The sequence below is a fragment of the Hemicordylus capensis genome, chromosome 3 (assembly GCF_027244095.1).
Source record: "Hemicordylus capensis ecotype Gifberg chromosome 3, rHemCap1.1.pri, whole genome shotgun sequence".
Taxonomy (NCBI): Eukaryota; Metazoa; Chordata; class Lepidosauria; order Squamata; family Cordylidae; genus Hemicordylus; species Hemicordylus capensis.
In genome coordinates this window covers 45,111,781-45,125,408 of record NC_069659.1, presented here as the reverse complement: position 1 = coordinate 45,125,408, position 13,628 = coordinate 45,111,781, and the positions used below count along the sequence as shown (strand labels likewise).

Below are 13,628 nucleotides of genomic sequence, written 5' to 3'. Positions count from 1 at the left end.
TGACTCAGTGGACCGGGTCTCATGATCCGTGAGACCCAGTTTGGGGAAGGGAGCGGGGAGGGAGCCCTGGGCGGCCAAATCAGCCGCCCACACAATTGCCGGAGCCGGTGGGGGCTGGGGAGCTCGGGGGCCGCATGGCCCCCGGAAGCCCCAATATGCCCTGCATGAGTGTGCAGGGCATACTGGGGAGACCCCCGAGCCGGGAGGATGCTTTTAAGCCTCCCGGCCAGGGATCTACTCGCGAGTAGCTGCGGCTACTCATGAGCAGATAGCCCGGGTTTGTGGAGCGCTCGCTCCGCAAACCCGGGCTAAGGGGTGGGCTACAGGAGCGGGTTAGCCGCTCCAGAACCACCAGGCTCAGCTGTGAGCCCGGTGGTTCTGACGACCAACAGAAATCGGGCTAGCCTCTGCTAGCCCGATTTTTGTTGGTCGTGAGAATAGCCCCAGTATATGGCAGCTTCCTATGTTCCTATGAGCTGAAGTGCTGCCGCCTCATTTTCAACACCTACCTATATGCAAGTGGCAAAAACAAAGTGGCCATTTTGGATTTTTTCCAGAGGGCACAAAACTGGGGTATATAATGTGCACTGCCTACAGCATCTCTCTCATTGGCCAGCAGCTGCCAATTTCCCCCCAAAATCCCCCCCCTCCAAGTAATGTGATACCATCATGTCATGTCATATTGTTCTGGGGAGAAGTGGCAGCTGTCAGGAGGAAGTGTCACGGTGAAACAGGTAACACTGGTGAAGTAAAATAACTCACGAGGCTGTTTTCAGCTGTTTTAAAACCCTCTTTTTCATTTCTACAGAAGACAGTTGAACAGGTTGAGTGTTTCCACCCCAATCCTTTCTCCTACCAATAATACTAAGATGATGTGGAGTCATCCCTGAGTTTGCTGCATGCTTTGTTAGACATTTCCCACAGTGTAGGCTGTGACCTTTCGTAGAGATTTGCTGCAGTACATGTGGAGGAGGAGGTGGGAAAGAAATGTATTCAAGTCCATTTTCTAGCCAGCTTTCTAACTAGCAGATTCAGCCCTTCCCTTCACTGCATCTCCATGCTGGTAAAGGCTGCACCTGTTCAATTTCTGCCTGCCATGCAGCTGTTAAAGGTAATGCCATGTCCGTTCAGTTCAGCTCACCGACATCTGGGCTTTTTGAGCATTTCTGTCAAATTCTTGAAAAATCTTGAGGGTTGTGGAATTTGGTGTATGTATGTGGGGGGGGGGGCAGTTTGATAGGAATGAGTTAAAAAGCTGAAGTTTAGAGTGCAGCTTCTCCTTTCCCTTCCAGTCCTTCCTCCACTGCTACCTTCTTGCCCAAGCAAAAATAAAGGCTTAAATCCTACACACACTAAGAGTTTATCCAGAAACAACTCCATTTTCTCCTTATCCTTTCTCTCTCTTTTCCTTTCTGACTTAACCCCCCTCCCCCCCCAACTCTGTACAAGTTCCCCACTGAGACAAGCTTCTAAACAACAAAACATAAAGGATTACTTGATAGAATACAAAAGGGCTTAGCTCTAGGGCAGAGCATATGGTTTGCATGAAAAAGCCCCCCCCCCCAATTCAATCCCTGGTGTGTCCAAGTAGATCCTCTCTAAAATCCTGGAGAGTTGCTGCCTGCTCAGTGTGATATTGAGCTAGAGCTGCTCAACTTCAGCCCTTCTACGCATGTTGGCTGGCAGTAGCTGGGCAGTATCCAGTTTGGCAAATGCCATCCCTTAAAGTGCGAGGGTACAAAGGATTCAGATAAAACAGAAGGGGACAGAGCAGAACTACATAAAGAGCAGACAGAAGTCTGTGTCAGCTGGTCAGAAGGTCAAAAGAAAGATAGCAGACACCAGGTAAGAGATTCAGCATATAGGTGCTTATATGCCAATGCCAGAAGCCTCCGAGCCAAGATGGGTGAGCTGGAGTGCTTGGTTGCTAACAAAGGAATGGATATAGTGGGCATAACAGAAACATGGCGGAACAGTGTGAACCAGTGGGACACTGTTCTCCCTGGGTACAAACTCTATAGAAAGGACAGGGAGGGGCGCCTTGGAGGTGGAGTAGCACTGTATGTTTAAAAAAGGAGTAGAATCTAACAAGCTAGAGAACCTAGGTGGACTGGAGTCCTCCACAGAAACCCTGTGGGTGACAATACAAGGCCTGAAAGGAAATGTGCTACTGAGGTCGTGCTATCGCCCTCCGGAACAAAACACTGACAGTGACTGGGAGTTGCAGGAGGAAATCAGGGAGGCATCAAGGAGGGGCAGGGAAGTAATAATGAGTGACTTCAATCACCCGCACATAGACTGGGTAAATTCACAATCAGGTAATGACAAAGAGGTCAAATTTCTAGACACACTGAATGATTGTGCCCTAGAACAGCTGGTCTTGGAACCAACCAGAGAGAAGCTCACCTTGGACTTAATCCTTAGCAGCACCCAGAATCTGGTGTGTGATGCCAGTGTCATCGACCCTTTAGGGAACAGTGACCATAGTGTGAATACTGTGACCATAGTACAAATTCAGCATACATCTGGGGAGAGAATCACCAAGGAAGTCTAACACAGACACTTTGAATTTCAGAAGAGGAAACTTCTCCAAAATGAGGAGTATGGTGAAAAGAAAGCTGAAAGGGAAAATCAGGAGAGTCACTTCACTCCGGAATGCATGGAGTTTACTCAAAACCACAATACTAGAAGCCCAGTTAGATTGTATACCCAAAAGGAGGAAAGGTACCACTAAGTCCAGGAAGATGCCAGCATAGCTAACAGGTAACATCCAGGAAGCCATAAAAGGGAAGAAGACTTCTTTCCAAAATTGGGAGGTCTGTCCAAATTAAGAGAACAGAAAGGAACACAAACTCTGGCAAAAGAAATGCAAGGTGACAATAAGGGAGGCAAAAAGAGAGTTTGAGGAACATTTAGCTAAGCATCAAGGGGAATAACAAAAACTTCTTTAAATACATTAGCTGCAGGAAACCTGCCAGGGAGGCAGTTGGGCCATTAGACAATGAGGGAATGAAAGGGATTATTAAGGAGGATATGGAGGTTGCAGAAAAGCTAAATGAGTTCTTTGCGTCTGTCTTCACGGCAGAGGATACTGAGCATATACCTCTTCCTTAACCAGGCTTTTCAGGGATGGAGGCTGATGAACTGAGTCAGATAGAAGTGACAAGAGATGATGTTCTAAAATGTCTGAAAAAACTGAAATGTAACACCGATTCTCAAAAAGGGATCCAGGGGCGATCCGGGAAATTACAGGCCGGTTAGCCTAATGTCCGTTCCAGGCAAATTGATGGAAAGCATCCTCAAGGATAAAATTGTAAAGCACCTAGAAGAACAGGCCCTGCTGGGAGTGAGCCAGCATGGCTTCTGCAAAGGTAAATCTTGCCTCACCAACCTTTTGGACTTCTTTGAGAGTGTCAACAAGTATGTGGATCAAGGTGATACCGCTGAAATAGAATACCTGGACATCCAAAAAGCTTTCGACAAAGTTCCAGATCAAAGACTCCTGAGAAAACTTAGCAGTCATGGGATAAGGGGACAAGTACATGTGAGGATTGCTAACTGGTTGAAAGACAGGAAACAGACAGTAGGTATAAATGGAGAGTTTTCACAATGGAGGAAAATAAAAAGTGGGGTCTCCCAGAGATCTATACTGGGACCGGTGCTTTTTAATTTATTCATAAATGATCTAGAAGTAGGGGTAAGCAGTGAAGAGGCCAGATTTGCAGATGATATCAAACTCTTTTGGGTAGTGAAATCCAAAACGGATTGTGAGCAGCTCCAAAAGGATCTCTCCAACCTGGGTGAGTGGGCGGCAAAATGGCAAATGCAGTTCAGTGTTGGCAAGTGTAAAGCAATGCACGTTGAGACGAAAAATCACAACTTCAAGTATACGTTGAAGGGATCTGAGCTGTCAGTAACTGACCAGGAGAGTGTTGTGGTGGACAGCTCGTTGAAAGTGTCGACTCAATGTGCGGCAGCTGTGAAAAAGGCAAATTCCATGCTAGGGATCATTAGAAAGGGGATTGAAGATAAAACTGCTAATATTTCTGTGTAATGCCCTTATACAAAACTATGGTGCGGCCACACTTGGAGTACTGCGTACAATTCTGGTCACCACATCTAAAAAAGGACATTGTAGCACTGTAAAAAGTGTGGAAGAGGGCAACCACAACCAAGATGATCAGGGACCTAGAGCACCTTTCTTATGAGGCAAGGCTACAACACCTGGGGCTTTTTAGTTTAGAAAAAAGCCGACTGCGGGGAAACATGATAGAGGTCTATAAAATCATGCATGGTGTGGAGAAAGTGGCTAGAGAGAAATTCTTCTCCCTCTCACATAACACTAGAATCAGGGGTCATCCCATGAAACTGATTGCCAGGAAATTTAGGACCAACAAACAGAAGTACTTTTTCGCACAACGCATAATCAACTTGTGGAATTCTCTGCCACAAGATGTGGTGACAGCCAACAACCTGGATGGCTTTAAGAGGAGTCTGGAAAACATGGAGGAGAGTTCGATCAACAGCTACTAGTTGGAGGGCTATAGGCCATCTCCAGCCTCAAAGGCAGGATGCCTCTGAGTACTAGTTTCAGGGGAGTAACAGCAGGAGAGAGGGCATGCTCTCAACTCCTGCCTGTAGGCTTTCAGCGGCATCTGGTGGGCCACTGTGTGAAACAGGATGCTGGACTAGATGGGTCTTGGGCCTGATCCAGCAGGGCTGTTCTTATGTTCTTAACTCCCATAACCCCTGGCTATTGGCCACTGTGGCTGGGGATTATGGGAGTTGTAGTCCAAAAACAGCTGGGAGGCAAAGTTGAGAAGGCCTGAGCTAGATGGACCACTGGTCTGACTCCACCGACATTTTAAGCTAAAATATATGTTGAAGTGTAAATATTGAAGTGTATGCACCAGTTGTGGAAGTGAGCCCTCCCTGCTACCTGTGAACTACCCCAAGGCAAAGTGTTTGTGTTTGTTTTGTTTGATGCTCAGCCTTTTATTTCAAGTGAGGCCCTGCTCAAAGGGGGCTAGATTGGACTGGAAAAGGGGTCAGACCTTTTGAACGAGGGTAGTCCAGGGCTAGACTGGGGGCACTGAATGGCGGTGGATATGTAAGTGGGGAGGGTGCGGGGTTTTGAGCAGAATGGGTACTTAAGGGTAGAAGTATTCACTGTTGTCGAGTGCGATGGGGCTCAGGCCGCCCTGCAGGTGGGGCGCAGTGGGAATATGCCCTGTTGCCCTATGGGCCAGTCCAAGCCTGGGGAAGTCTGTATATACAGCTCTCCGCATTCCAAGTTACAGGCCATCATCAGTTAAAGAAGCAGGTACCCTTCTAGGAAGCTGGGGTGGCGGTGGGGAGGTGGCAACCTACCTTCAGCTCAGTGGAGCAGTTTTCACTGACATAATACGCTTGGGTTATATGATCTAGCTAGAGGGCAGTAATTCCACAGTCCTGCTCCTGCATCCTTTCTAGCAGCTTGGATATGCAGGAATCAGAAAGTGAAGCACTTCATGGGAGGAGCACTATCACCTGCAAATATACTGCAGACTGCTGTTAAAAGTATAAGGCGAGTGGGGGGCAGTTAACAACCCTACCTTTGGTCCAGCCCAGCCCATTACCATCCAGTAGGACTGAGCTGAAAGCTGTCTTCAGAACTTTCCAGTGGAAACTGGCAGTCACTTCCAGCAGCAAAATGGGAGGAGGGGAGGAATCCTTCTCCCTTCTTCTGTCACCATCTGTGATTTGAGGTATGAAGCGCCAGAAACTCTTTGCAATGGTGGCAGAAGCAATTTATCTTGGCAGCTGCCATGTTGCCCCACAGAATCCCTCTCTGTGCACACTCCCTCATGTCATAGCATTGTGCAAAGGGAGATTTGGTTCGGGAAATTGGTGGTCACCAGCTTGTTGCATCCAAGAGGAATTCCTCATCTCCAATCCCTGAATGTCATACTCCTCTCAAATACACACCAAAATGGCTTCTATTTTCACCATCGCAGAATGAGGCAGTAAAAAGGGGGAGCAGACATTTTAACCCTGCCACGTGCTATGTTCAACATTCCTACAAATGTATAGTATACACAGGTACAGATATCCACACAGTACAGTATACTTCCTATCTGCAGCCTGCATTTGAGGGGCCTGTATCCAGGTTTGCTTTTCAAATAAATCCAGGCCCGGTCATTCACACAAAGGCACACACAAGTATGCAGACTTCTATACACTTGTACACCTTGAGCCCCATTCAGATGCCCACCCACCCCCCGCAAACTACTCACAGTTACAGCACCAAAAGTGGGTAGGAAGTCCCGCCCCAATGCTGTCACTCACCCCCTCTTTCTAGCTACTCACAGGTACAGTGGCAGTCATCTGCAGAGAGAAAGTAAATGACAGTGCCAGGGTGAGACTTCCTGCCTGCTTTTAGTGCTGTAACCACGAATGGTTTAGGGGGGACATCTGAATGGGGCTATAATGTTTCAATAGGGCTTTTGTTTCATTCCCTGATTAGTAGTATTATTATAGGACCATCAACATGACTCTCGGTACCAGTTGCAGGGGAGAGAGGGCACGCACATACCTCTTGCCTGTGGGCTCCCCCGAGGCATCGGGTGGGCCACTGTGTGAAATGGGATGCTGGACAAGATGGGCCTTGGCTGTTCTTACGTTCTTGTGTTCTTAACATGCACAGCCCTTTGCAGAGGACAGACCCCATTTTGTGGAGTTTCCATTCTAAAACCTGGTAGTTAAACAATTTTAACACATGGTGGCATTGACTATCCTTTCCACAACAGCATTTACTTTACTTACTTACTCACTCACATTTCTAGCCAGCTCTATACCCAAAGGTCTCAGCGCAGTGTACAATAAAACCAATATAAACCATAATTAAAATTCAGCACCATAAAATAAAAAATACAGTAAAAAAAATACACTGCCTGAGAGGGGAAGAACCACTCCATCTCTAGTCAAAGGCCAGAGTAAAGAGGTGAGTCTTCTCCATTCTCCTGAATGAGCACAATGTCGGAGCCTGGCACACCTCAGAGGGGAGGGCATTCCGCAACCTAGGGGCCATCACAGAGAAAGCCCCACATCTGCCCCTACCCCTTTAACTGCTGACAAGGGTGGCACTACCAAGAGGGCATCTCCTACAGATCTTAACTGATGGGCAGGTCTATATGGGAGAAGGCGTTCCTTCAGATATTTGTGGCCCAGGTTGTTCAGGGCTTTATAAGACAATGTTAAAACCCTGAGTTGGGTTTGGTGGCAGATTGGCAACCAGTGCAGTTCTTTTAAGACCGGTGTGATGTGCATCTGGCTAGAAGTGCCCATCAGAAGTCTTGCTGCTGCACACTAGTTGCAGCTTCCGAACCATCTTCAGGGGCAGCCCCACATAAAGCGCATTACAATAGTCCAGTCTGAAGGTTGCCAGAGCATGTGTCACTGTGGCCAGGCTATCTCTGTCCAGAAAGGGCCGTAGCTGGCGGAGAAGACTAAGTTGAAAATAGGCACTCCTGGACACCGCTGCCACCAGGGCCTCCAGCGCAGACATTAAGCAGTTAAGTTTCAGTTTAGTTAATACATCCGTGTATTTCAGCAGGCAAATCTTCTTTCCATGGAGGTTGTAATGATTTCTCCCTGCTTCCTCTGTCCCAGGGGTTCCCAACATTGGGTCCTCAGATGTAGTTGGACTACAACTCCAATCATCCCCAGCCACAATAACTAAAGGACATTGTATCAGAGGATGATAGAAGTTGTACAGCATATGGGGTGGGGGGAGGGCAAGATTGGGAACTAACACAACCAGTTTGCCTTCACACCCACCATGTTATCACGGAATCTTATGAACATATTGTTACATGCCTACTCCCCACTGCACTGGGTGATGAGAAGTACTGAGAGTGCAGTGCTATGTGGATTCTGGCTTCCTCTGGAAGAAAGATGACAACACCCAGGGGAAAAATGGGAGGGGGGGCGGCAGATAGAGCAAAGTGCATTTATGGGTGGGTGAACTGCAGCTGTGACCCACATATCAGATTTCTGAAATAGGTGGCAGTGAAGGACAAGCCACTTTTTGGGAGGGTCATTTGCCCCCCTGGAGCCACCCTTGGATCACTGGAGGCATATGGGTCTCTGTAATATGTGGGGGCTATTTTTACGATCACAAAAATCGGGCTAGGAAAATCCTAGCCCTATATTTGTGATCGTCAGAACCACCGGGGTCGCAGCCGAGCCCGGTGGTTCTGGAGCGACTAACCCACTCCTGTAGCCCGCCCCTTAGCCCGGGTTTGCTGAGCGAGTGCTCCGCAAACCTGGGCTATCTACTCGTGAGTAGCTGCGGCGTGGCTCCGTGCCGTGGCTACTTGTGAGTAGACCCCCAGCTGGGAGGCTTAAAAGCAGCCTCCCGGCTCAGGGGTCTCCCCAGTATGCCCTGCACACTCGCGCAGGGCATACTGGGGCTTCCAGGGGCCATGCACCCCCCGAGCTCCCCAGCCCCGCTGGCTCCGTCTTGGAGCGGCCATCATGTGGGCGGCCGATCTGGCCACTCAGGGCTCCCTGCCCACCCGTGAGCAGGGAGAGCGGGCTTAGCCCACTCTTCCCACTCAGCGCCCTAAACCGGGTCTCACTGATCGTGAGACCTGGTCCATGGTTTATTTTAAAATATACAAACTGAGCATTAGATGTCCTGAAATAGCTCTTAAAGTAAAAGGTAGAGTGTGCTGTCAAGTCGATTTCGACTCCTGGTGGCCACAGAGCCCTGTGGTTTTCTTTGGTAGAATACAGGAGGGATTTACCATTGCTTCCTCCCGCATAGTATGAGGTGATGCCTTTCGGCATCTTTCTATTTCGCTGCTGCCCGATATAGTATCAGTGGGGATTTGAACCGGCAACCTTCTGCTTATTTATTAGTCAAGCATTTCTCCGCTGTGCCACAGAACCCCTTGAAATAGCTCTTACAAATCAGCAATAGGATACATGAGTTCTCAAAGAGCAAATCCTGCCTCCTAAGATGCTTCCGCTCAGCACTTCCATTTCCGTCTTTCCAGTGTTGTCTCTCGCATCTAACATGAAACTACTGTTTCTTTACACTGATCAAACACATACTCCAAATGGGAGAGGGACAGGAGGGGAGGGTGACAAGTCAGGGTGCGCTTTTATATCAGCCCCTTCCAGCAGGGGAAGGTAGGTGCATCTTACTACTCTTGCGGGGAGGGGACATATCAAGGTTGGAGTGAGCCTTGGGACAAAAGTGAAGATGACCCCACTTTTCCTCCTCCCTGCCACTCATGTCTTAACTGCTAAAAGTGTGAAGACATGGTGAAAAACAAAACATTCTCAATCCATATATATATATATATATATATATATATATATATATATATATATATACACACACACACACACACACACACACACACACACACACACACACATACTACTTGCATAATATATATACTTCCTGGAGAGGTCTCATCTTTTTGAAGCTGAGATGTGTCCTACGATTAGGAGCCAACAGCATGCCAGTGAATTGGGGAGGTGGGAGGGGGAAAGCAAAGAGTGAGTTGTCACCCAGTCAGTGCTTCCCCGCCTGAGACATTTGTCCTCCCATCCCCCCATTCAATTATAGCTATGCCCCTGCTTGATGGCTCCCCGTGATTTCTCATTAACTCACCATTAGAAACCTCAAGTGGCCTCCTGAATTACCAGCCAGTGAAGGGATTAACAGAACATAAGCCAGCTAGCATTCATGGGATGGAACATAGGAAGCTGCATTATACTGAGTCAGACCATTGGTCTGTTTAGCTCAGTACTGTCTTCACAGACTGGCAGCGGCTTCTCCAAGGTTGCAGGCAGGAATCTCGCTCAGCCCTATCTTGGAGAAGCCAGGGAGGGGACTTGGAGCTAGGGTTGTGCATTTTGTTTTGTTTTTTTCTGTTTTGTTTTTGGCCCGAATCTGAAACACCCCCATTTTGTTCTTTGTTCAAAATCAGCCAATCTGAAACACCCCCATTTTGTTCTTTGTTCAAAATGACAAAATCCAAATCTGAAACATTCTGGATTTTAAAAAATGGGCCCGGGGCAAAACTAGTGGGTGTGCGTGGTAATGCCCAATGGGTGGAAGCTACCACCTAAATTTCAGAGGAATTGGGCAAAGGGCTGATTTTTGGTGAATTTTTGAAGTTTAAGATTTTATCTCATAGCGAATAATGGAGATTTCAGCAAAAGTATAGCTTCACATCAGGTGGAAAGGGGGTGGCCCAGAGCAGAGTATTGTGGGTGGTAGTGCCCAGTGGGGGCAAGGAAGCTAGTGATGTGCACGGTCCGGAGAAGTCCGGACCGGCACCGAAGGGGGGCCTTGTTTTTAGGGCGGGGAGGGCTTGCTTAGCCCTCCCACCTCCTTGCCCCCGCCAGCGCCCGTATTTTCTAGTATAGGGGCGCTGGAAACCAGCCGCCCCTCTGCCACCGCCGCCGCCGCCGCGGCGAAAGAACTCCCAATGCCAGCCCTCCCTCCCTCCCAGCTAGCTGCCCGCCCGCCCGCCTGCCCGCCCGCTCACCGCTCACCTGATAGGAAACGAGAGGAGCTCCGGCACAGAGCTCCTCTCGTTTGGAAGGCCTCCGGCATAATGGTGTTTTGCACGCGCGCATGCGCGCACCGCAAAGCACGCCGTTCGCCGGAGGCCCGGTCTACCCGCCGGGAAAACGCCGGGTAGACCGGGCCTCCGATCGCTGGGTAGACCGGGCCTCCGATCGCCGGAATTATTTCAAAGGAATTGGGCAGAGGGCTGATTTTTAAAGATTTAATGGACTTTACATGTCTTTAAGGTTCTCCCCCTTAGGGAATGATGGAGGTTTCAGCAGCCCCATAACTGCACTTGGGGGGCACCAAGGTAGCCCAGAGCGAGTGGGGGTGCAGAGCACATAGAGTGCCAACCACCTCCATGGGTTGCTAACCCATGGGGTACTGGGTTCTGTTGTTTCTGAGATGTTTTGAGTGTAGATTCTCTGGTAGCATATGAGAGTGGATTCATGGTTTGTCGTTGAAAATCTCATATGCTACCAGAGAATCTACAGGCTGGGCTCAGGCTGGCAACAAGGCAGGCATAGGCAGTGGCATGGCATCTCTCAAGCGAGTGAAAAAAATTCTTCTGGAAGAAAAAGGCAATGCAGCAGATAAATCCATTCCCAGGCTGGCATGTCATAGCCATAGCAGGCTGTGCTCAGGCTGGCAACAAGGCAGGCAAGCATAGGCAATGGCATGGCTTCATCATGGCAACTTGAGGCATGCCATGCCATGCAAGCTACTTCTCTCTCTCTTTCTTCAATGAGGAAGAAAGGCAGAATGGTGAATGAGTAACTAACTTTGTTGAAAGAATTGAAAACCCCTCCTTGAACTCCCCCTCCACCCTTGCCCCTTCTTCAGCCCTTCCCCTGGCCAATGTGGGGTCAGTAATAAGTGGCAAGAAGCAAAAGAGCCAATGGGGAATAAGGAGGAAATGGTCAGCAGGTCAGCCCATGCTTTAGGTCACCGATCGGAAGGCTGAAAGGGCAGGAAATTCAAATAAATGTCAAACACAAAATGGAGAGTGATTCGGAGATCACCACAAAATGGAGTTCTGAAACAACAAAATGTTTTGTAGCCAAAATGGGGACGTTTTGTTTTGTGTAAAAAACTTTTGGATTTGGAAAATGGGTGTTTGATTTTGTCTACAAAACACCCGAAACAGAGGCGTAACTATGGGGGGCAGGGGGGCACGTGCCCCAGGCGCCATCTTTTCTGGTCACGTGGGGGGCACCGCCATGACCAAATTTTTTAAATTTTTTGTTAATACAAATGTTTCCTGCTCAGTGCAGCAGCGCTGCAGCAGTCAAGGGAGCGCGTCGGTGCCCCCTTCCCCACAAGCAGTCCCTTCCGCGCCGCCTGCGCCCCCCCCCATTGCTTTGCTGGCGCCTGGCAGCCAGTCAGTGGCCTGGCTTGGTGGCGGCGGCAGGCGCTTGTGAGGAAAAATCTAAGTATAATGTAGTATGTTGGGGGGCGGCGGCGGGGGCACAGTGGGGGGGGCGCCATTTCAGTGCTTGCCCCGGGCGCCGTTTTCCCTAGTTACGCCTCTGACCCGAAATGGCCCATTTTGAGTACAAAACATTTTGTACCCAAAACGAACATTTTGCACCCAAAGAACCTTCGGCTCTTCCTAGAGCGGCTCCATCCCCTGAGGGGAATATCTGGCAGTGCTCACACATCAAGTCTCCCATTCATATGCAACCAGGGTGGACCCTGCTTAACTAAGGGGACAAGTCATGCTTGCTACTACAAGACCAGCAATCCTCTCCGAGGATGGGGCCATAGCTTGGTGACAGAGTATCTGTTTTGCATGCAGTAAGGTCCGGGTTCAGTCCTTGGTATCTCCAGGTAGGGCTGGGAAAGACTCCCGCCAGAAACCCTGGAGAGTTGCTACTAGTCAAGGTAAATGATACTGAGCTAGATAGACCAATGATCTTACTCAATCTAAGGCAGCTTCCTGTGTACCTATGTTGCACTAAGAAGCTGCTTTATACAAAATAAGACCATCAGGCCTTCTAGTCGAGTATAGTCTTAGTCTACACTGACTGATAGTAGCTCTCCGTGTTTCAGACAAAGGTTTATCCCAGCCCTACCTAGAGATGGCAGGGATTGAACCAAGGACCTTCAAAACATGTATTCTGCCACTCCATTAAGCTTACGCAGCCCTACCCCATTAACCTGACTTAGTCATTCTGAATACTGCACACTCCCTCTTCCCTATGTAGCATGCTCAACCTTCTCTAGAACTCATACGTTTTAGGCTTAGCCCACTGTAACTGCCAACACAGGAAGAATGTAGATGACTTCAGGGCCATGCCAATGTTGTTAATGCAACGTGGTTTGATCATTAGTTCCACTCCTGCCAGAGTTAATCCAGCTCTGTTCCTTGACCTGCCCCAGGTTTTGCCCAAGTCTTGACAGAATTGTTGATGGACAAAGGTGGCAGCTCTGCCCAACAGGGCAATGTGGTTATGGAGAAAGCTACACAATGAATTTCTGCACATACACTAGTTAAGAACATAAGAAAAGCCCTGCTGGATCAGGCCCAAGGCCCATCTAGTCCAGCATCCTGTTTCACACAGTGGCCCACCAGATGCCTCTGAGAAGCCCACGGACAAGAGCTGAGGGCATGCCCTCTCTTCTATTGCTACTCACCTGCAACTGGTATTTAGAGGCATCATGCCTCTGAGGCTGGAGGTGGCCTATAGGCCTCAGAATAGTGGCCATTGATAGACCTGTCCTCCATGAATATATCTAAACCCCTCTTAAAGCCATCCAGGCTATTGGTCGTCACCACATCTTGTAGCAGAGAATTCCATAGTGTGTGAAAATGTTGTGTGAAGAAGTATACATTGAGGAGATTCTCATGATCCACCAAAAGCAGGCTAAGGGAGCCTAGCCCACTTTTAGTGGATTGTGTGCTGCCACGGGAGACGTGTGGCTCCTGGCAGCAAACCTTCTTAATTCCCCCTCCCCTTAAACAAGGTTAGCGGAGCAAGCGCTCCGCTAACCCACTCTATTTGATCATGTGTTGCCACAGTACAGCTCCGCGCTGCAGCAACACATGAGGAGA

At 48.9% G+C, this 13,628-nt stretch overlaps 1 protein-coding gene across 1 annotated transcript in view; it reads left to right on the top strand.

The window, feature by feature from the left end:
* Window positions 1–1,736: 1,736 nt before the first annotated feature.
* Window positions 1,737–13,628, top strand: part of UPK1B (uroplakin 1B) — a 45,978-nt gene continuing 34,086 nt past the window's right edge. The window contains exon 1 of the mRNA XM_053304497.1: window positions 1,737–3,371. The gene's annotated coding sequence lies outside the window, so the exon portion shown is untranslated. The remainder of the gene's footprint in view (window positions 3,372–13,628) is intronic.